General features: G+C 38.8%; 1 protein-coding gene across 14 annotated transcripts in view; it reads left to right on the forward strand.

Moving 5' to 3' along the window:
- The window catches only part of FOXP1 (forkhead box P1), a 627,082-nt gene that overhangs the window by 188,040 nt on the left and 416,434 nt on the right, over nucleotides 1-22,608 (forward strand). For 11 of the 14 annotated variants that reach the window (XM_037150321.2, XM_037150320.2, XM_037150319.2 and 8 more), the window contains one exon: nucleotides 8,888-9,016. The exons of the other annotated variants lie outside the window; for them this stretch is intronic. The gene's annotated coding sequence lies outside the window, so the exon portion shown is untranslated. The remainder of the gene's footprint in view (nucleotides 1-8,887; nucleotides 9,017-22,608) is intronic. 14 annotated transcript variants of the gene reach the window in all.

The following is a 22,608-nucleotide window of genomic DNA, read 5'->3' on the forward strand; positions in this document are numbered from 1 at the left end:
GTGTTGTGTCAGAGTGTGATCACTGATACTTTGTGTGTATATATGTATATTATTCATATAAATATATTTATATCAATATAAATATATATTTGTAAACATATATTATGTGCTTATAAATATATATTTATCTATAAATAAATTCATTTATGTAAATTTATTTATATATATTTATATTTTATGTAGATATAAATAATATATAAAGTATATAACCATAATTAAAAGAAAAGGAAAGTATGTATACATTATATATCTATACTTTATATATTTATTTATATACTTTATATATTTATATTTATATAAAGTGTGTGTATATATATATATATATATATATGAATTTAAAATGATTTTACATCATGTGGCATCCCTCAGATAAAATGGTATCAGTCCTGTTACAGGTCCACATCAAACACTGGAGCCCCTAAGACAAACCTAATAACCCTGCAAATCTTGAAGTGAAAAGCTCACTGATTTGTCCTGCCTGCTACATGTATGAAGCCACATGTGATAAAGATCAGCAGTGCGTACAGTAGGTTTTCAACATCAGCAGTATGTGAGAAAAGATATAGCTACCAGCCCTCCTTTAAAAAAGTCAAATCAAAAATATTCTGGGTAAAAGGCACATATTGCTTTTTTATGCAGAGGAAAAAATATGATGTATATCTTAACTTTGAAAAGATAAGGTGTCAGGAAACAAAGCATATTCCCGTTGGAGTCCTGACTTTTCCGTGACACATTCCTCAAAGACATCAGAAGCACAAAAGTGTACATTTGGGGGAGTATTTTTAAAAAGCATTACAGCAGTGTTTGACATTTGTTTCATACTTCCTTTGGGAGTCTGTGTGAAACACTGATTAGATGTGTGGAAGTACTGTCGGGTACATAGCCACGGGAACACATCTCTTGGTGAATGAAGAAGGTGCGGTGCCTCTTTGGGTAAAGTGACATCAGGAAGTGTAAGCTGCAACTGGAAGCACACCATACCTTGTTGGAACAGAAAAAAAAAACAAGCTATAAAATTTAAAATGCTATAAAATGCAGATATAGAAAGAAACTTTCCCCTTTTAAAAAAAATTGTAGACAATTAAGTAGGTAAAACACAACAAAAGATCAACAAAAATCTTTCTATTCTGTTAGTTGCTCTTTCGAAATGAAAAATAACTACAGGTACAGTCAGTGAGCATTCTGTGCTTATTTTAAGGTCCTTACTGATGCCTCTAAAACTCTGTGTTCCAAGACCTGTTACTGACCATTTTTCACAGCTGCAGGAGTCGAGGCTTAGAAAGGTGAAGCTACTTGATGGGGCCACACAGCTTTTAAGTAGAGGGACTGAGACCCGAATGCGGGCAGTATGACCCCAGAGTTAAAGCACCTAATTAGTGGCTATATTGTTTTTAATTTGAGGTTTTGGGGTTTTCTTCACAGTATTTGTGTCAGAATAGTCTAAGATTTTTCTTTTTTTTTTTTTTTAAGGGGAGTAACTCAGACTCAGGCACCTGTTCATTGAGATGCTAGGTGAGCTTCAGTGTGATTATGCTGTTGTAGACAGATTGACATGCTTCTGGCCTAGTGCTACTGGACAGGACATAAAGCTTGTAGTATTGGAACATTCATTCATTTATTCATTTGCTTATTATTTGTTCAGTCAGTAAGTGTTTTAGTGCCAGATCCATTCCATATACTGTTTTCACCCATTGGGTATACAGCAGTGGGCAGAACCAGTCCCTGATCTCACAGTACTTACATCCTAGTAGGGAAGATAGAAACTCAGTCAATATATGATATGCCTTCTGGTAGTAAGAGGTTTAGAGCAAGTAAATCAAAGCAAGGAAATGGAGTATGTGTGTAGGAGGTTTTTTTGAGGTGGATATGCTGTTTTTATCTAGGAACATTAAGGAAGAAAAGAACAGTGAGAGCTGAAGGGTCATGAGGATATCAGGGGAAAGAGCATTCTCCAGGGGAAAGCAAATGCAAAGGCCCTGTGGTGAGAGCCTGCTTCCATCACTCTGTTCCTGTACATTCCTTCCTGACTTGACTGTCGTACGTCTCTCTCGGGAATGTCTATGTTGATCTGTATTAAATGACATGGTGCCAAAAAACCCAAACACGGCCTTCTGCTTCCAAAGGTTTGGTGAACATGGAATGTAACCCGACAGATTCGTTCAGTGATACTGCCTCTGAGATACATCCTTTCCCAGCCAAGTGAGTGTGTTATTTTTAGTGGACTTCAGTCTTATCTGAGGGATCAGAAACTAAGTTCCATATGTTCTCTTATGCAGGGGTTATGACAGGATGAGGGTTCAGTCTCCATGCCTCTGGTTACCCATTTAGATCAAATGAACAGAATTGCCTGTATGTTCTGAAAATGAGTAACAAATGCCTCATGACAGAATAAAACACCTTGACTTGTTTTAATCTCTCAGCCAAAAGGTTTCCTATTAGTCAAGAAAATATTACCTGATGTTATATTCTTAATTTACTTTGTAACATCACTCTAAATTATTGGTATCGTCCTAAAACATCAATTTCAAAGAACCTATGCACCAGAATGTTCATAGCAGCACAATTTACAATAGCCAAGAGCTGGAAGCAGCCTAGGTGCCCATCAGTAAATGAATGGATCAAAAAATTGTGGTACATATACATAATGGAATTCTATGCAGCAGAAAGAAGGAAGGAGCTACTACCCTTTTGCAACAACATGGATGGAACTAGAAAGCATTATGCTAAGTGAAATAGACCAGGAGTTGAAAGACAAATACCATATGATCTCACCTTTAACAGGAAGGTAAACAACAAAATAAACAAGCAAGCAGAATAAAAACAAAGACACTGAAATAGAGAACAAAGGAACAGTGACCAGAGGGGAGAGGGGAGGGAATTTAGGGGGAAAAAAGGGGGAGGGATTTGGAGGAACAAGTATGAAGGACAGAAGGACAAGAACTAAGGGGGGGTGGAAATGGGAGGGAGGTGGGGAGCACGGGGCAGGGTGGGCTGGGATGGGAGAAATAGACAAAAAACTGTACTTGAAAAATAACTAAATAAAATTAAATAAATAGATTATTGGTATCGATTCATTGGCAATTATATTTTCTTGAGAAAAAATCTTATAAAACCTGTGAGTATTTGATAGACATTCACAGCAAAATATATATTTAAAACCCTTGTAAATGTGTATATGGTAATACTTCTGTGAAAGCCCGATTAGCTGTTTCTCAACTGCCGTGTTATTTCAAAAATTTTTTCAAACCATACTTTCTAGTTAGGAGACTACAAAGACATCAGAAACTCAGTCACAGTGATTCATTTCTGATACCCCTCAACATGGGATAAATAGTTAAACTGATTTGAGTATGAATTGTCTCTGAAATATTTTCTTTATGCTCACTTGGCAGCCTTAAGAAAAAAAATTGCTGCCTGTTACAAGCTGAAAATCTTAAAGTTGCAACCCCTGCTGAAGAAAGGTTTTGATAATAGGGTCATTGTCAGATCCTTAACTCTATGGCATATTGCTGGGAGCCTCTTAGAAAGTCTTTAATGTAGTTACTGGGAAGGGAGTCACTGGCAGCAATGAAGGTCCCTGTGTGAGTGCTCCCTTTCCTGATGAGGAAGCAAAGGACAGTGATCAAGCAGAGGGTCTCACAACAGATCCTCAGTCACTGGGTCACATGAGTCACTCACTGCGGGGGGAAGCAGACACAAAACTCTGAATTGTAGAGACAGATAATTCGGATATGAACACGTGGGTGACTGAGAAACCTGTTGTTCCTCATGGATTAAACAGTACCAAAGTGCACTAAGTATAATAGGAAAAGCTGAAATTCCTATTTTTTGTCCCTGTTTTTGTGCTGTTTATAATCTACCAGCAGGAATATTTCATGGCATCAAAGATATGGCCAGAAAGCAGGATGATATATATGAGGGGGATGGATATATATGTGTGTGTGTGTATGTGTGTGTATTTTTTAAATTATTTTTTTAATGAGGTCTGTCCAGAAGGCTGCAGCTATGGGCAACTGGTGATTGGCAGCTTCATCACAACAATGCATCCATGCATGCAACCTATCTCATACAGAGTTTTTTTGGTGAAACATCAAATCACCTGGGTGACTTAGCCCCACTACAGCCCAGATTTGGTGCCCTGTGACTTCTGGCTTTTCCCAAAACTAAAATCACCTTCAAAAGGGAAGAGATTTCAGATGTCCAAGGGACTCAGGAGAATGTGATAGGGTAGTGGATGGTGACTGGGAGAACTGTGTGAGTTCCCAAGGTGTCTACTTTGAAGGAGTCTGAGGTATCATTGTCCTATGTACAATGTTTCTTGTGTCTTCTTAAATAAGTGTCTCTACTATACTTTATTTTTTAAAGTACATTTTATTGATTATGTTGCTACAGTTATCCCATTTCCCCCCTTTATTCCCTTCTGCTCTGCACACCCTCTCCCGCCTGCATTTCCCAACCACCCCCCTGCCCCACCTTTCTTTATGTCCATAGGTTGTACATTTGTACATATAAGTTCTTTGGATTCTCCATTTCCTATATTCTTAACTTCCCCCTATCTATTTTGTACCCATCGTTTGTACTTCTTCTTCCCAGTACCTTTTCCCTCCTCCCCATCCCCGTTGATAACCCTCCATGTGATGTCCATTCTGTGGTTCTGTTCCTGTTCTACTTGTTTGCTTACTTTGTTTTTATCTATGTCTATGTCTTTGTTTTTGTTGTTAGATTTGGTTGTTGATAGTTGTGAGTTGTCATTTTACTGTTTGTATTTTTGATCATGTTCTTTTTCTTAGATAAGTCCCATTAACATTTCATATAAGGGCTTGGTGATGATGAACTCCTTTAACTTGACCTCCCCTGGGAAACTCTTTATCTGTCCTTCCATTCCAAATAATAGCTTTGCTGGATAGAGTAATCTTGGATGTGGGTCCTTGCCTGTCAGGACTTCAAATACTTCTTTCCAGCCCCTTCTTCCTGCAAGGTTTCTTTTGAGAAAGAAAGTCTTATGGGAACTCCTTTATAGGTAACTGCATCCTTTTCTTTTGCTGCTTTTAAGATTCTCCTTATCTTTTTATTTAATTATTGTTCAAGTACTGTTTTCTGTCTTTTATTCTTATTCCACCCCTCCCCATGCTCCCCGCCTCCCTTTTTAACCTTGGGTAATACAGTTATGATGTGCCTTGGTATGTGTTTCCTTGGGTCCAACTTCTTTGTAAGTCTCTAAGCCTCCTGGATTTCCTGGAAATCTATTTTTTTTTGCCAGACTGGGGAAGTTCTCCTCCATTATTTTCTCAAGCAGGTTTTTCAATTGTTGCTCTTTTTCTTCTCCTTCAGGTACTCCTATGATTTGGATGTTGGAATGTTTAAAGTTGTCCTGGATGTTCCTAAGCCTCTCCTCATTTTTTTTGAATTATTGTTTCTTCACTATCTTTTGGTTGAATGTTTACTTCTTCCTTCTGGTCCAAATTGTAGATTTGAGTACCAGTTTCCTTCCCTTCACTGTTGGTTCCCTGTACATTTTCCTTTATTTCACTTTTCATAGCCTTCACTTTTCACTCTATTTTTTGACCATACTCAACCATTTCTGTGAGCATTCTGTTTACCAGTGTTTTGAATTCCGCATCTGATAGGTTGGCTATTTCTTCATGACTTAGCTGTATTTTTTCTGGAGCTTTTATCTGTTCTTTCATTTGGGCCATGTTTTTTCGTCTCATTGTGCCTCGTACGTAGTAAGGGGTGGAGCCTTAGGTATTCACGGGCAGGGCAACCCACATTGCTGTGTTGTGTCACTGTATGTGGGGTAGTGGTTCTAGAGGGAACAATGCCACTTGCCCTGCTCTCTGCCAGTTTTCAGTCACTTTCTCTGCTACCCACAAGCAAATTGGGCCCTTCTGGTGTTGATTCCTCAGTTGGGTGGTTTTGTGTATGTTCTAGGACCCTGTGGGTCTCTCCAACAAACTCTCCTGTGAGGCTGGGAGTTTCTCTTGCTGCCACAGCACCCACAGGTTTTTTCAGTCAGAGGTTTTGAGGCTTTCCTCTCTGTGCTAGAACCCTGCATTATGCAGTCTGTCACAGCTGCCTGTCTCTACCCGTCCTACCAGTCTGGGTGAATGTTTCTTCTTAACTCCTTAATTGTTGGACTTCCATACAGTTTGGTTTTCTGTTAGTTCAGGTTGTTTTTTGTTTCTAAATTTGTTGTTCTCCATGTTTTGGTTGTGCAAAAAGGCACAGTGTATCTATCTATACCTTCATCTTGGCCGGAAGTCTGTCTCTACTTTTCATATTACATGGTTGGATACCTTCTGGACAGTCTTTCTCTCTCTACACACACAGACAGACCCACAGTCACAATTCTCTATGTCAACCCTGATGTCAAATATGGCCTTTGCTAATCGACTCTTGTGTGTTGTTTAGTCTTGGAACTTCTTTTCAAGATAGGATGTCATTTACCATCTTCAGGCCATATGTTTACTCAGACTTAAGAAACACAGGCTAATCTTTTTCTGTTTTGAGGAGTAATAAATTGAAAAGATAATTACATAATATGGTGCATAATGTAACTCTGGCTTGAGCCATATGTGTTTAATTTTAGAGAAACATGTGTGATGACAGGTTATGAAAGGATGAAACTATTTTAGTCTTTTAAGGATTAGAATCATGATTTAAAAAAATAAATGCTTTTTATTACCCACCCCTCTGCCCCCCCAAACAACCCAATATATAACCTCAACGAAAGACACCCAACTGAAGCAATTTGTTTTTTGTGGTGGACACTGGCAAAGAAAATTCAAGGACTTAATTCCAGGCTCTTGTAAAATTAGATGCAGGCTTCTGTGTGCTGCAGGAATGGGTGGCACATAGTTCCTGATGTGAGAGCAGAGTAGACTTGCTGTATTTAGAATCAAGCAGAAATTTCTCATGTGAGTATCCAGTTAGAAACACGCCAATTATCTTTTTATCATATGTGATATAAAGTGTTGTGGTTGGAGAAATGCAAGAGCCCTTCTTTCCTTCCTTCCACAAACATTTGTTGAGCACCTTATATGCTCCAACCACTATACTGGGAACCTAAGAAGCAGAGTCAAATACAATACCCCTTATTTAAGACCATTGAGAGGCTCGTATACTGAGATCCACTTTCAGTCTACCTTTAGATTGTGTCCCTTTGTCCATGATCTTGGCCTGGTGGCAGGATTACCAGGTGTGGTCCACAGAATAATGTCCTCTACAGATGTCTGTGTCCCGATTCCGAGGAGTATGATATGTTACCGGGGAAAGGGAATTAGGTTTGAAGATGGAATTAAGGCTGCTGATTTCCTGACCAGGATAATGTGGGAGATTATCCAGGATTATCATGGTATACCCATTATAATAGAGGAGGGACACTGAAGAGATGGCAGGGAGAGGGACCTTGCCCAGTGTTGCTGGCTCTGACCATGGAGGAAGGGGCTACATGCTGAGGAATTATGGTGCCTCTGGCAACTGGAAAATGCCACAAGATAGGTTCTCTCCTGAAGCCTCCAGAAGAAACACAGCCCTTCCCATGACACCTTCATTTTATCTGGAGAAGATCCATTTTGGACTTCTGAGCTCCAGAACTGTAAGAATATAAATGTGTGCATTTTAAGTTACTGAGTTTGCCGTAATTTGTGACAGGTGCAAGAGGAAACTAATACATAGAGAGGAACCACAGGCCTGGTGTTGGCATGGTGTCCAGAATAGTGGTTCTCAAACATGGCTGCACAGTGGAATCACCCAAGAGCTTTAACAGTGCTGACACCTGGGTCCTGGACCCCAGAAATTCCAATTTCATTGGTCTGGAGGGTGGATTGGACATTGGAATTTTGTAAGTTTTCCAAGTGACTCAGCAGTACAATCAGAGAGGGTGGGACACTGGTTCAGGGTGTTGGCTTCAGCATTAGATCAACCTGACTTCCTCTTAAACATCCTCCTCAGGACAGCTAGATATGTGTTATTCTTTTAGAGTCATTTTCTCATCTGTAACATGGGGGTACTGTGAACTCCCGCCTAGGTTTGTAAGATCCTGAAATGCCCAAGTGGGTGTCTCTCTCATGTGGTAACTGCTCAGTAAATAAATGGTGGCTGCTGTTTTGACTGTTCCTATGACCAAGGTTTGCATGCACAGGATGTACCACCTGATGAAGTAATGGTAGGCACAGTGTCAGGCCGATTTACACACCTGTGTTCACAACTGCCTTCTACATAGCTTCTGTTTCAAGGGAGTGGTGAAATCTGAAAAGTTAAACAGTTGCAAACAAAGGGAATAAGCCCAAGGAGCCTGGACCTGAAGGCTGGGTTCTCACTTTGAGTTCGGGGCCATGCCTGGGCTTGCATGGCACATGTGTAGGAATGTGGAGTTGGCAGTGGCATGCTCAGAGGGCGCCGTTGGCAGCTTTTCATAAGCCAGAGTCAGTCCTTGGGCTGGGGGATGGCATCGGTACCAGATTCATTCTGCATGATAAACCATGTTGCCCTGTTGCCTACTGTCAACGGAAAGGAGGTTGAAAGCCATGGGAATGATGATTCTTAACAGTTAGAGGCTGTTTCCCTCTGTCTGCTGTTTAATCTAATCTCAGGTTCAGTTGATACTATTGATTAGATTCTTTTCAAAACCCTGTGTGGCCTATGGGGCTTCTCTGTGTGGGGTAAAATGTTATTCTTCTCATATGTGAGTTGAGAAGAAAAGGTGAAAGTATACAATTAATTTGCCTGCACTTTCTCACAAATTGTATGCTAGATTTCTGGGAAATGCTATATGGAACAATATTCCAGCAAATTATTGTTATTTACTGTGACTTTTGCCTGCATATTTAAAGTCAACAATTATGTTTTCTTTCTGTACTTAATGGCTTTTGTACAACAATTTCAGAAACCTGGTCAAGTGTCATTAAGAAAACCTTCGCTTTGACCCTGTGATTCTTGGGAAACCAGTTAATATCAGAAGTAACAACCAAGTCCTGCCTCCAAAGGGACACTCTCACCTGTCCCTTCCTTTAAGGTAATTAATTTGTAGGTCATTGCCCTGTCTCATCTATTTTAGAAAATATAGCATCTTTTGTCATCATCGGTGTTACTATTAAATGCAGGTAACAGAATTAAACTTCATCATCTTAAATGCTCACATAGCATCTTTCTGTATGGACAGTTTTGTTGTCTTTTAAAATTGTCATCCCTTTCTCCCCAAGGTGGGGCATGTGTGTACCACAGGAGTAATCCTTTTCTAATCCCAATGTAAATTTTGAACTGGTGCCCTCATGTTTGTGTCACCCTTACTTCCATTGCCATTTAACAGCCATCAACCTGAAGGCTTTTGAAGTGCCACATGGTTTTGAAAGTCCAGAGGTCCAAGACAGCTTTTTGTTCAGAGCTCCTAACCCTCATCCTACTGGAACTGGGAAGAGCAGTTTGTGGTCAGCCATGTGCAGACACGTTCAGGTTTTGTGAATTTGAAGAGGTCCAACTTCGTTATTCTCAATTGTCAGACACTTTGGGTTATGATATTGCCACCAAGAAAATAAAACAAAAACGCCCCTTACCCCCCAACAAACACCCCAAACTGTACTTTCTCTTTTGAGAAACTTACCTGGTTTTGCTTATAACATCTCTTGGAGTGTTATGTACAAAGACAACCTAATTGTTGAATACTTTTTGAACTGTCTTCAAATCAGATTGATGGGGGTGGGCTGAAAGACAAGAGGCCAAAACATGTAAAAGTTATAGGAAAGCACAAAGATAAGCCGTCACCTGTATTCTCTCTACCTTCAGTGACAGTTAACACTTTGTCCTGTGGTCTTGTAGATATATCTAGAAGGAATAAAATGTTTCAGCAACAGCCAAGATCCCTTTCATTTTTCATCTTTCCATATCTTAGAAGCGAATTTTATCAGGCGTTGGGGTACGTCTTGTCTTTCCATTTTATTTTATACATTTACGTACACAGATTACCTTTTTTAAGAGTGTTTATTTAGTTTCTAAGTTTAGCATGCAACTATATTGTATCCTCAGTACTTCAGCCTTGATTTGAGAAAGATAAAGTGTGAATACCTATAGATCTAGCTTCCCCTGCTGAAAGTCTACACAGTGGTCTGTCATTTGACATTGAATGGTGCTAATTTATTCCAATTTAATGGATGTTTATAATTTTATTTTTATTTCGAAAAAACATCTTTGGCATGCACCAGAGTTTCTGTAGAGAATTACTAGGACAGTTGATGGCCCTTACAAAGATGCACTGCACCCCAGTGCAGAGCTGGCCACCACACCAAGCTGAGGAAGATGTCATTGTCACTCCTTCCCCCAAGGTGCCTGGTGAGGAGGTGGAAAAGGACAGCTCTGTCTGCAGAGCAGCATATTTCAACTGGACTGCTCTGGAGCCCTAAAGAGAAGGTAATGGTTGGCTTAGGTCCCATGTATCTAATAACTGACACTTTGAGGCATGCTTTGTCCATTCATTTCATCCATTTGAAGAGAGGTGTCCCTCTACCTTAAACAACAAGAGCCTCATCTTCTGTTACAGGTAGAAGTATGATTAGAGAAAGGAGGGCGTCAACTAATTAATCCAGCAGGAGAGTGGAGGAATTTAGAGATGCCCAGTGAAGGTTTTCCTACACACAGACCTTTTGTCTTAAGCTTTCTCATACATCACTTTCAAGAGGCTAAGGGAGTCGTGCTCGAAGCAGCAGCACATGGAAACAGAAGAAAAGAAAAGAAAAATACAAGAATAAAAGGGAGACAGAATTTCTGAGTACACAAAGCTTTCCACTGCTCCTTCTTATTCTGAGGTGTGATATGTAGGTCTGCCCTGTGCTTAGGCCTGACAGCTTGTGGGGACAAGATGAATTTTTCAGTCAGTATGAGAATTGCCATCCACACCAACTGATACCCTCCCTTGGCAGCTGCTCCACTCTCTATCTTTTATCATTCCTCTTGATCCATCATCTAGAGAATGCTAGAAGGCATGAGATGTAGGTTCCAAATAGGAATTGGTGCCTGTTTTCTGTCTTCGTTTCTTTAAAAAAAAATAAACTTTTGAACTTTTGAACTGCTAGTACCCGTGGGCGTGTGCAGGAAAGTTGATAAAGATAATGTTGATGTGAGTACAATTTCTTTCATATGTAAGTAGAAAATGTGAGTTCCAGATAAGCTTTTCTTAGAAAAAATAAAATTTTAAATGTCAAAGTTTTCTGAGTGAGAGTAGGGTGGACTCCAGGACTAACAGACATCTTTAGACCTTGGACCAATTAAGAGAAAATTAACCTGATAATAAGTTGATATATTTGGCAGAAGGCCCTTCTGTTTTCATTGAATTTAGACTTCCCTTCCCCTGATGTGTTCTCTTAAAATCTCTATTTATTGTTGTAATTTTACTTCCTATTTTTGTCTGCAATGGTCACTTTCTAGTTTCTTAGTGTATTGAAAAACTTGTCTTAATATTATGCAACATGTATTATGGATATGGAAATTCATTTTTTTCTTAATAACTTCTGGAATAAAAAATTCAGCTTCTATTATGTCCCAAGTATCTTTTGAAAGTCTGAGGTAGTATATTCATATAAAAGGTAAACATGAAGCAACAATTATAAGTAAATTAAAGAAACAGAAAAGACCTGTGCTTTAGAAATACCCAATCCAGTTAAATACCTGCTTTTTACATTGTTCATTAAAATTTTGAAGTAAATGGCTTCATTGCATTTGTGCCAATCCCCGGTTGAATTACAGCTGATATCAACAAGACTTACCTCAGTGTTGAAGACAAGAGCATAATATTTCACTTGCTTGTGAAAAAGTTTTTTTTAATTAAATTATAACTAACATACAATATTATATTAGTTTCAGGTATGGAAAATAGTGATTTGATATTTATATACCTTGTGATGTGAGCACTCTGATAAGTCTAGTATCCATCTGACATCACACCGTCATTGTTTTTACTCTATTCTCTGTGCTGCACATTACATTCTGTTTCTTTGAATCTGTTTTATTTATTTCTTTGTTTTGTTTACGTGGATTTTACATGGAAGTGAAATAAAATGCTTTTTGTCTTTCTCTTACTTATTTCACTTACCGTAATGCCCTCTAGGTCCATCAACACTGTAGCAAATGGCAAGATTTCATTCTTTTTCTTAATGGCTGAGTAATAAGGCCATTATATATACACACGCACACACACATATACATAATGTACATACATATACACATATACATAATGTATATGTGTGTGTGTATGTATATCACATATTCTTTATACATTTATCTTTCAGTACATATCTAGATTACTTCCATATCTTGACTACTGTAAATAATGCTGCAATGAACATAAAGATGCATATATCTTTTCCAATTAGTGTTTTCAGTATTTGGATAAATACTCAGAAGTGGTATTGCTGAGTCATAGGACAGTTCTACTTTTACTTTTTCGATGAGCCTCCGTACTGTTTTCCATAGCGGCTGCACCAAATGATATTCCGCCAACAATGTAAGGAGGGTTCCCGTATTTTGACGTGCTCACCACCACTTGTTATTTGTTGACTTTTTGATGATAGCCATTCTGACAGGTGTGCAAAAGTTTATTTGTTTGCTTGTTTGTTTTTTAATGAATTCAGCCTCAGAGCTTCTCCAGAAAACACACTGCTAAGTGCAAAGTGAAAACTGAAAGCTTACCATATAAGAAAAACAATGCCAAATCTAGAAATAATGTTCATAATTTTTAAAAGATTTTATTTATTTATCAGAGAAAGGAGAAGGGAGGGAGAAAGAGAGAGAAACATCTATGTGTGAGAGAAACATTGATCTGATGCTTCTCACAAGTCCCTGGCCAGGCCTGCAACCCAGGCATGTGCCTCGGCCAAGAATGAAACTGGCAACCCTTTGGTTTGCAGGCTGGTGCTCGACCTACCAAACCACTTCAGCCAGGGCATATTATAAACATATTAGATTAATTAGATTTGCATCAGTGTTTCAAATTTCAACTTTTTGTCACTGTGTCTACATCTTAATTATATTTGGATTGCCAGATTAGTATGGAATGTAATAGGTGTTTACTAGGTATTTGTTGAATTCAAACAAATGGAAATTTTTAACATACTTGATTCAAAGCTCATCTCATGTAGAGATTACACAGTAAAATGAAAGTCTGTAAGAAGTAAAGAGGTTGAAGTAGCTGACTGAAGTTACCTATAATATGATTTTGCTTTTGCTAGAGTTGTTGCCTTCTGATTTGTATTACTTGCACATATTAGGTTTGTGCATTTCAAAGCTGGAGATGTGGAAAGAGGACACTTTGTCGTGTTCCATCTTTGTAGGCTGTAGGCTCTCCAAGGTTTTACCCCTACCCGTTTCTGTCCCCTGGTTGTCACTGCTTCATTCGGTAGGGGTGGATGTTGGAGCTATGCACTGTGGAGAATCATGCATTTTATTTTTATTGTCTTTGGAGAAATGCCCAGGGTTTTAGAACTTTGGGAATACCCAAATACAGTTGAACCTTGAACAACAGTGATTTGAACCTTGTAGGTCCACTTGGGTTTTTTTCCAATAAATATACAGTTGACCCTTATATCTCCAGGTTTTGAATCCATGGATTCAACCAACCACAAATCGAAAACAGTATTTTCTTTAAAAAAAAAAAAATTTTTGATCTATGTTTGGGAATCTGAGACTGTAGAGGGCTGACTATAGGCGGTTCTATGCTGTTTTGTATAAGGGACTTGAGCATATGCAAATTTTGGTATCTGTGAGGGGTCTGGGAACTGGTGCTCTGTGGAAACTGAAGGCCTACTTGTAGTTAAGTTTCGGGGGATTCAGAAGTTACAGGAAGATTTTTCCTGCACGTGGGCTCAGTGCCCCAACCTCAGCATTGTTCAGGATCGACTGTATTTTGAAACCTGTTGTAATTTATGATCACTAAGCCTCATGGCAAGAGGTGGTGGGATACAGGATAAATGACCCATTTTCTTGAATCTCTGTTTTGTAGTCTTTCTCTTTAGTACTTAGAGTTCTTATCAAATGTTTGACTCCTGTAGGAGTGTGTGTACATATGTACACATACACACATACATATACCAAAATATATACTTATATGTGTGTACACATGCACATATATATGGTTGTTCAATTGTCTGAACCCAAATAATTTGAGTTTCTATCCAAGCAAAAAAGTTACTTCTACAAAAAGTTGAAAAATAAATGTAATCTGCAAGGTATTACAAATAACATTTATGTCTGAATCAAGCTATTAAATGCTTTTTATATTTAGGTAGATCGGGTAGTAAAATAGCTGCATAGTTCGCAAAGTGGTATGGCATTACTGCCTGCTGTGCCCAAGAAGTAGGCCAGCTTTTTACACTCATGAAGTAAAAGTGGACTAGAACTATGATCAGTGTAGTGCCCTGTGTTTCTTATTGTGCATTCTATTTCCTTTTTGAGCACCTTTGTACATTAAATGGCTATTAATGACATAATTTAAATTGTCACCACCATAATGTGTGATTTCCTATCTCCTCATGCAGATGTAAGTTAGATAAAGGAGGAGTTTTGGCAGGAAGACAAAGTGCAGTGATTTATTAGTGGCCAGATGCGGTTGTTAAAAGCCTATCTACAGAAGGCTCAACTGAGTGTTGCAGAATCAGAGCAGAATTGCCACGCACACTCAGCCTGTGCATCTCGGTATGAGTGACATAGCTGCTCATGCAAGCATGACAAATGAGCCACATGTTTTATTGTTGTGTACAGATTTTATGTTGGAATTTAAACAGGGTGAGAAAGGTTCACATTAGCTTATACCAGCAAAGTAGGTGTTTAAAGGAAACTAATGAGACTAAAGTGCTAGTGATATTTTCAGTTTGCTTAGTGCTTCATAACAAAACTGAAATATCTTACATTTTTGTCAAGTTTCAAAGAGGGAAAATCCCAGCACTGTTAAAAAAGAAAGAGAGAAGTTGATATGAGAATTAAAAGAAATCAGAAGCAAGTGGAAGCAAGGCATTACTTAAGCACTGTTGACATACATATTGCACACGCAGTCTTGACATATATACAGTCAGGTTAGGTAGGAGCTTTTAAGGAAGAGGCACAGTTTCTGGTTGTTGTAGTATTTGCACAGGCAAAGCTCTGTTAAAATAATGTTAAGACCCTGGAGTGATAGAAACTATGAGTGGTTCGAAGAGTGTTTTTCAGCTTTGAGAGGAAGGAAGAAAGAAAGAAAAAAAAAGAAAATGGTTAAATCTTAAAGCCATTCTGTACTGAGAAGTAGGTAGCTTTTTCTCGCTCCTCTCCACCCGCTCTGTCTTCTTTGTCTCTTCTTCCTTCACTTTCCTGGAAACTTTTATATAGAGGAGAACTAAAGTATAGGATTGGGTCTGTATAGCATGGAATCCAAAAATATAACAGACTGAGGAACTGTCCTGTCCTCTTCAGGGTGGATAGAAAAATTCCATAGTATAAGTTGAAGACCTAGAAGTTTTAGGTGGAGTCTGCGAGGCCAGTGAAAGCTGTGCTGGGTTTTCATCATAATACCCTCACCTGCTTTGTCATCTCCTCTTCCTCCTCCTTTCTTCTTCTCAAGTTTTATAGACTGGATGCCTCTGGTCAATTTACCATCCTTTCTTTTTTAAAAAAAAAAAGCTTTTAAAAATCCTAACCTCAGGATATGTTGATTTTAGAGAGAGAGGAAGGGGTGGAGGGAGAGAGAGAGGGAGGGAGGGAGAAATATTGATGTGAGAAACTTTGATCAGTTGCCTCCTGTACATGCCCTGACTGGGGATCAAACCTGCAACCTAGGTATGTGCCCTGACTGGGAATCGAACCTGCAACATTTTGGTGTGCGTGATGATGTGCCAATCAACTGAGCCACCCAGACAGAGCATTCTTTTTAAAATGTTTATTTATTGATTGATTTGGGAGGGGGGAGACATATCAATTTGTTCCACTTATTTATGCATTCATTGGTTGATTCTTACATATGTCTTCATTGGGGATTGAACCTCCAACCTTGGCATATCAGGATGATGCTCTAACCAACTGAGCTGCCTGACCAGGGTCTTATTATCCTTTCTGAGATTACATGTGTGTTTGTACTGTTATTTTAATGTTAATACCCTTGTGGCCCATCTGTTAGTTCCAGAGGCATAAATTGTGTCCCTAGGCCTGGCACATTATCTGGCACATACAGTAGATTCGAGAGGTATTTGTAGATGGAGTCAAATGAACTATGTGGATAATAGCCTACATTCAGCCTGTCATTTGGAGAACACTTCTCCACCCACATAAAACTTTCCTAAATGATAAATAATTGTCCATCTAATTAGTGCAGCAGTTTAGGTGACTCTCTTACCATCCCCTAATTTCCAGTTTGGAGCGGTAGAATCTAGCTAGGTCTGGTCTCTTCCAAACCGACCTTGCCCTTGAGCACTCATCATGCAATTCTAGGAACTGCTCAAGAAAAAAATCAGGAAAATGCACATGCTTCCTCTTCTCTCGAGTCTATCTCTTCCATTTAAAATGTATGTGTTCTTTATTACTTATATACTGAACCTTAGAAAGAGATGAATAAAATTGAGATGCAGGGAGTGAAGTTTCAAAGAAATAAACACTTAGAAGCAGGGCTGCCTTCCTGGCAGGACACCTGTGCAGCCTCAGGGGGCGCTGTGCTCAGAGGGCCCTGCCTTCGTTAGTGCTCTGCTGTCACCAGCTTGAAGTTCTCCATGATTTTGAACAAGGGGTCCCAGAAATGATGTAGCTGGCCCAGTCCATAAGTGTGTGTTCTTTCTGTCATTTTAATCATGTGACTTTTCAATTGCTGACTTTCCTGACCTTAGCAGAATTTGTGTTACTTGGAAGTTCGATGGTCTTGGGCCTGATCGTCCCTGATCATGACTCCTAAATGCTTCATTGAGTACTTGATGGGGAGCCCGTCCTCACAGGACACAAACTTATAGGATAAGAGCTTTGGCTGTGACTCAGACTGCGTTCAAATCCTGGCTCTGCAATGAGCAGGTTACTTAAACTTTCCAGGCCCAGTGTCCTCATTTCCAGAAAGGACAGGATGATCTTGGCCTACCTCTCAGGCTTGAGGCGGGAACCAAGTGAGAGAGTGTGTGGACCAAGCTCCCAGGCGCTTTACTTAGGTGAGCTCAGTCACTATGAGGTGTGTTGCAGTCATTGGGTACTACATTTCTGGTTGCACCTGCTCTTGTGGTTATTGCTCCATTGAAGTCTCAGGATTCTCACTGTGCTTCCATACTCGAATGTGCCAGCATTCAAGGTTCCTTGTCGCCTGGTGCCACTGTTCTAGGTGCCAGAGTCCAACGAAAGGCTCAGGGCAGCTCTGCTCACTCCTCCTCTGAACTGCTCCCTGTCCTCTAGTTTTCTTCCTGTATGTGAAATGATTAATTAACATGGAAAGGATTTGTATACTCAAACTCTGCATTTTGTAACCCATCTCTGTTTCCCAGTGTCAGTATATCAAAGATGTCAGTATATCATCATTAAAGGAGTCAACATCTCTTCTGCAGAAGCAGCCGAGTATTTCGTAAATAGAACCCCTCCCCCATTTATACAGAAAACTTGAACATAATTGACCATATCAAAGGGACTCATGTTCTTGGGGAGGGATGACACATTACTACTAGATACTGATGATGCAGGATATGATCCATTTATTTACCTGAGAAATAATTCTTAAAGATTCCATGTGTGCCACATAGTGTTGTAAGATACGGAGTATCACTGCTCACAACATCACCAGGAACCTTGTTGTTATATGACTGATATCCTGGTAGGGTATGGATATTAAGCACAACAAAGAACCGTATGAAACAGAAGTGTTACGAAGAGAAATAAAACAGGTAATGGAAGAAGAGTGCCTCTAGGCCACTTTAGACATGTAGCCAGGGAAGGCTTCTCGGAAGAAGGTGACATTGGAGCTGAGCTCTGAACGACAAGGGGGGAGGCAGCCAGGAGAAAGTTGGCTATGAGCATTCCAGACTTAGGGACATTTAGTGCTCACACTGGAAGGTACTGTGAGGTTGTGGGTCTAGGAACAGAATGGAGAGTAGGAATGAGGTGTGCAAGATGGAGAGGGGAAATTAATTGGACAGAGGAATTAGTTGGGGCCTGACCCTGGACCCCATAAGCCAGGGTCATGTAATTCCTGAGCTCTTTTTCTAGCTGTTAATTTCAAGGTCAGATGAAACCAGGAATCTTTCAGCTAAATAATCAGTAACATAGTCTCCGGGTATGAACAAGGGGGTGGGGGCTGTCTAGGAATGAACGATTGTACCTGGATTTATCCTTCAGTTCTCTAGTCAAGAAGCATAACACTGAAGGGCGTGCTAGAATCAGAGTCCCAGGACAAGTCTCAAATCTACAGGGACCTGCTATGTAGTTTTCCTGATGAATCATTTTATTTATGAGATTGATAGTGGCTTTGATACAGGTTGGTATAATGATGAAATGATTTAGGGCTTGTGGCAACTATTTGATAAATGCAAAATCACTTATACATATTAGGGAGCTATTAATATTGATAATACTTCTACCTACTAAAATACCAGATACTCTTAATTATAAAAAAATGCATTTTTCTATCCATTAAAGAGATTTTATATTACTTATGAAGAAGCCTAGTGGATAAATTCATGATGGATATGGTTGCTCCATTCCTTAAGTGGTTTCCAGGAACTGGGTTCACACTCTCAGATACAGCTGTTTGACCTTTTTCAAAGTCTGGGATGTTAGAAATTGCCACCATCTATGGAATTCTGTCTCCTAGATTTCTTATCTCATCTGGATTAACTTTGAAATACAGAAAAGCTTAAAAACAAGGGTTAACTGTTTAGAAAACTTGTCTTTAAAGAGGATTCGCAATAGTTCTTATAAGACACAAATTCTGCACCTCCAAAATAACTGCCTTACATTTGGGTTTCGGGTAAGAGCAATTTACATGCTGTTTTCGGGGAGCTGATAATTCTTGTGGAAATTTGGCCTACGGTAGTTGACATTTTTGATGCGGGAGGTGGCTTTTGACCCTTTTGCCACTCCTCAGAATCTGTTGTTCTGCCCAGCAGGACATTTGTCTGTGTCAGAGAATCAGATGAGACAATAGAGTCCATCAGCTCAGTTCTCCAGGATTCGTTTTCAGGAGCTGTGCACGTGGGCCCAAGGAATCTGAGTTTTAAAATCTTAACACTTCTTTGATTTCATTGATGCCCCTTGGAAAGGTTATCTCAGATTACTGGAAGATTTTTATTATTAAAGTTTGCAGAATTTTGCTTAGAAATCATTTTTTAGTTTTATTAGAACATTTACTAGCAATGGTGCTAATTATTTTAAATATGACCCTGGAAATGGACTATGTCAGCTTGAAAAGACTATTTTTAACAGAACTTGGTTTTAAAGGCAGGTTTTATAGATAATATAATAATACCATTGTTATCTAATTAACATTCACTGTGCAAATGTATGTGATATTAGAGAGGCAAGTATACATAAAATTATAAATTGTGACATTTTATGAGTTTTTTTAAATCATGAGTTCTTACACAGCCATCGTTACTTAACAGTGTGAAATGTGGCTTTAGACATTACATCATGTAAAGACCAGGAGACAAAACACACACACACACACAAAACCCTGAGGATCAATTTTTGATTATAATAAAGTTTTAATATGAGGCATTTCTGAATATGTGTCATGAATATGAGTCATGATTTTCACACCAAACCTGACCTATTATGATTATGTTTTGACTTCAAGGGGTTTTCAGTATTTAAATTCTAAACTTAATTCTAAGGTTTCACAATGATTCACATTCAAATGTACTTTTATGTTTTATAATTCAATAAGAAAATACTGCTTATACCTACATTTTTACTATTCTTAGACATATTATAATTATTTCTTTAATTTCACCAGTAAAATAGCCATTTCTTCATTAGTAAATTACAAGACCATCTCCATAAAAAAATTAATTTGAATGTAGCTTGCCATCTCATTTCACTTTGGAATTTTCTCACTTCTTTCATTAGCTCTTCTTGTATAATGAAGATACTTTCTAGGTAAATCAGTTCCTTCCAAGCAGTAGAATAACTTCCTTTTTGGAAAGAATTATTAGAATCTTAGTCTTTATAATCTTAAATACCACTTATGTTAGAGTGAACAACATAAGAAAAAATTACACTAGTTAAAAAAAAGAATGATTATGACCTGGGCCAAGTACATTACAGTTATGTGCCATGGAAAAGTGAGTTTTCTATTGGGAAAAGTGTGATATAGATGCCCATGAAATTTCCAGAGTTTAAGTATTTCTGTAAATTAGGTTGTTCCTAGTTAAAAAGGTGGCTTTAAAAAAGGCTGGTTTCACTGTTGTTTTAATCATAGTTTAGTTACCATGGAGAAATATGCAAGTTAGCATTTATACACAGAAGTGAAATTTATGCTGCATAGATAATAACCTAAATTTAGCTTGACTTAAGTTTACCACTTCCTTTTTTTAACAAAAAGGAATAATAATATATCACATATATCCACCAACAAGTTCATTATTTTGAAGGCTATCATATTTTCAGAGAACTTCTTAAACATCAGCAGACCCCTGTGTCAGTGTGGCTGCTTCCAGTGCTGAGCACACTGTACTGTATTACATTCTATTTGCTTGTTTTTTGTCACCCTCAGGGTTAATAGATTACTTGGCTAAGTTTAAAATCCTTCATGTGGTGAAAAACTGGTATTTAGATGTCGCATGTCACTGGGTTTTATAAAGGACTGGGGAGTGTTTTATCCTGAAAATCTTCGGAAAATGTCAAGTTCTACATTTTCTGGACCAGTCTGATTTCAGAGCCCAACAGTAGTTTGATGACTGTTTGGGTATATTTTTTAAGAGAAGTTCTGAGTAAAGTCCTAGCTGGGAATAGATTTTTTTTTTTTACCCTGATTAAGAGATTTGTTTGTATGGAGTCCAGCACCTGGGAGCTGCCCTTCCTATCGTTTACATTGCACAGTTCCTCAAAGCCAAGGCTGAGTGTTCAAGGACAAATGTAGTAAACTGTCCTGATCCAACATGAGGTCCCCCAGCACAGAGAGAGAGCAGCAGATCCTTTTCAACACCAGCTGTTGTCACAGATATAGATTGCTGCAGTGAAGTTTTCTTAATATAATTCAGGAAGCTCTAGAGAATTCTACAAAACAACTGTGCCAACAAGGAAAATGTTGAATTTTTCATCAGCTGCCCAATGCTGAGAGTTAGTGGGCAATCCGTTCATTCATGACCAGATGTTCAGTGTGGTAATGCTCTGCAGTTAACGTGAACCCTGTGGCCTGTTTACCATTGGCTGCAAGGACATTGGCAGCAACCTGGCATTGGAGAATTGAGGCTCGCACAAGCAAAAGACCATGTGTCTGCCTGTGGCTTCCTGGTTCTCACCAGCAACCAGACAAGGTAGGGAGTGATGAAAGAAGGGAACGACATCACATCAATCACTTCGGAGGCAAGGAGAGTTTGTTACAGGGTTATGTTTTGGGGGAACAGTTGGCAAATTCTTACACTTCTTTTTATCCAAGAAGAAAGGTGGCCTTTGTTTAGTTGGACAGATTATTTCAGCCTATGTCCTAACCATCAAACTTTTTGTGGTGGGTGCAGTAGGCATGGGTGGTTAAGACAATAAGAAAAGGTTTCTAATTTTAAACCAGAGGAAGTCACTAAAGTTGATTCTTAATGCTGAAACCTTACTGGGTCCAATTTGGAATTGGAAATGTGTTATATTTTTGCCCTACATGAAATAAACTTGATTATTATGGGTGGAGAATATTTAGATCTTCCATTCCTGAGATTCATTACATCCTTCATAGCCATGTTTTGAGCCCATGACATTTTTGTGAGCTGTTTTCTGTAATTGTGCTTGAGCAAAGGGGGACTAGTTGCAGTAGGGGTTTTGGAAGACACAGTATGATTTGTGCCTTGAAAAGGATTCTTCCTTAAAACGATTAACTTTGTTTGAGTCTGATGTACAGAATACTGGGCAATGGGAAGCAGAATTCCAGAATTTATAGCTTGGCTCTTTTCTTCCCCACTGTATGGCTTGCACAGAAATTTTTTTTCTTATTGTGGTAAAATATACATAAGATGACATTGACCATATTAATCATTACACAATAATTTAAACTATTATTCAAAGCAGTATGGGCAAAGGAAAGGAACAATTCTTATTTTTAATGTGGAGCTTAAATGGTAGTGCCATCCCAACAGTTAGAAGTCAGCCTTAGTTTACTTGAAACTAGAAAGAAAAGGCACCGTGGAATAAATCTGTTGCTTTTTGAGACTCGGGTTGTTTTCCTTTTGAATTCTTGACTTCTGTGGTGCACCCTCAGTGACATCCTTCCACGGGGTTTACAAAGGCAACTTGGAGGGTCTCTGGAACAGTAGAAACCTTGCAGTAGTGCTATTTGCTTTGGCAGAGCTTTGTGCCTTTGGTTTACAAGCCTGCAGTGAACTCTTCCTCTGCGTTGCCTGTTTATAGAGAAAGTGCCTGCCTGTTTCACCGATATCTGTAAATTTTTCATTAACTCTATGTAAACCTGGATCTCACTGGACCTTAGAA

The sequence above is a fragment of the Artibeus jamaicensis genome, unplaced genomic scaffold (genome assembly GCF_021234435.1).
Source record: "Artibeus jamaicensis isolate MK-2021 breed Jamaican fruit bat unplaced genomic scaffold, CSHL_Jam_final contig_886, whole genome shotgun sequence".
In the NCBI taxonomy this organism is placed as follows: domain Eukaryota; kingdom Metazoa; phylum Chordata; class Mammalia; order Chiroptera; family Phyllostomidae; genus Artibeus; species Artibeus jamaicensis.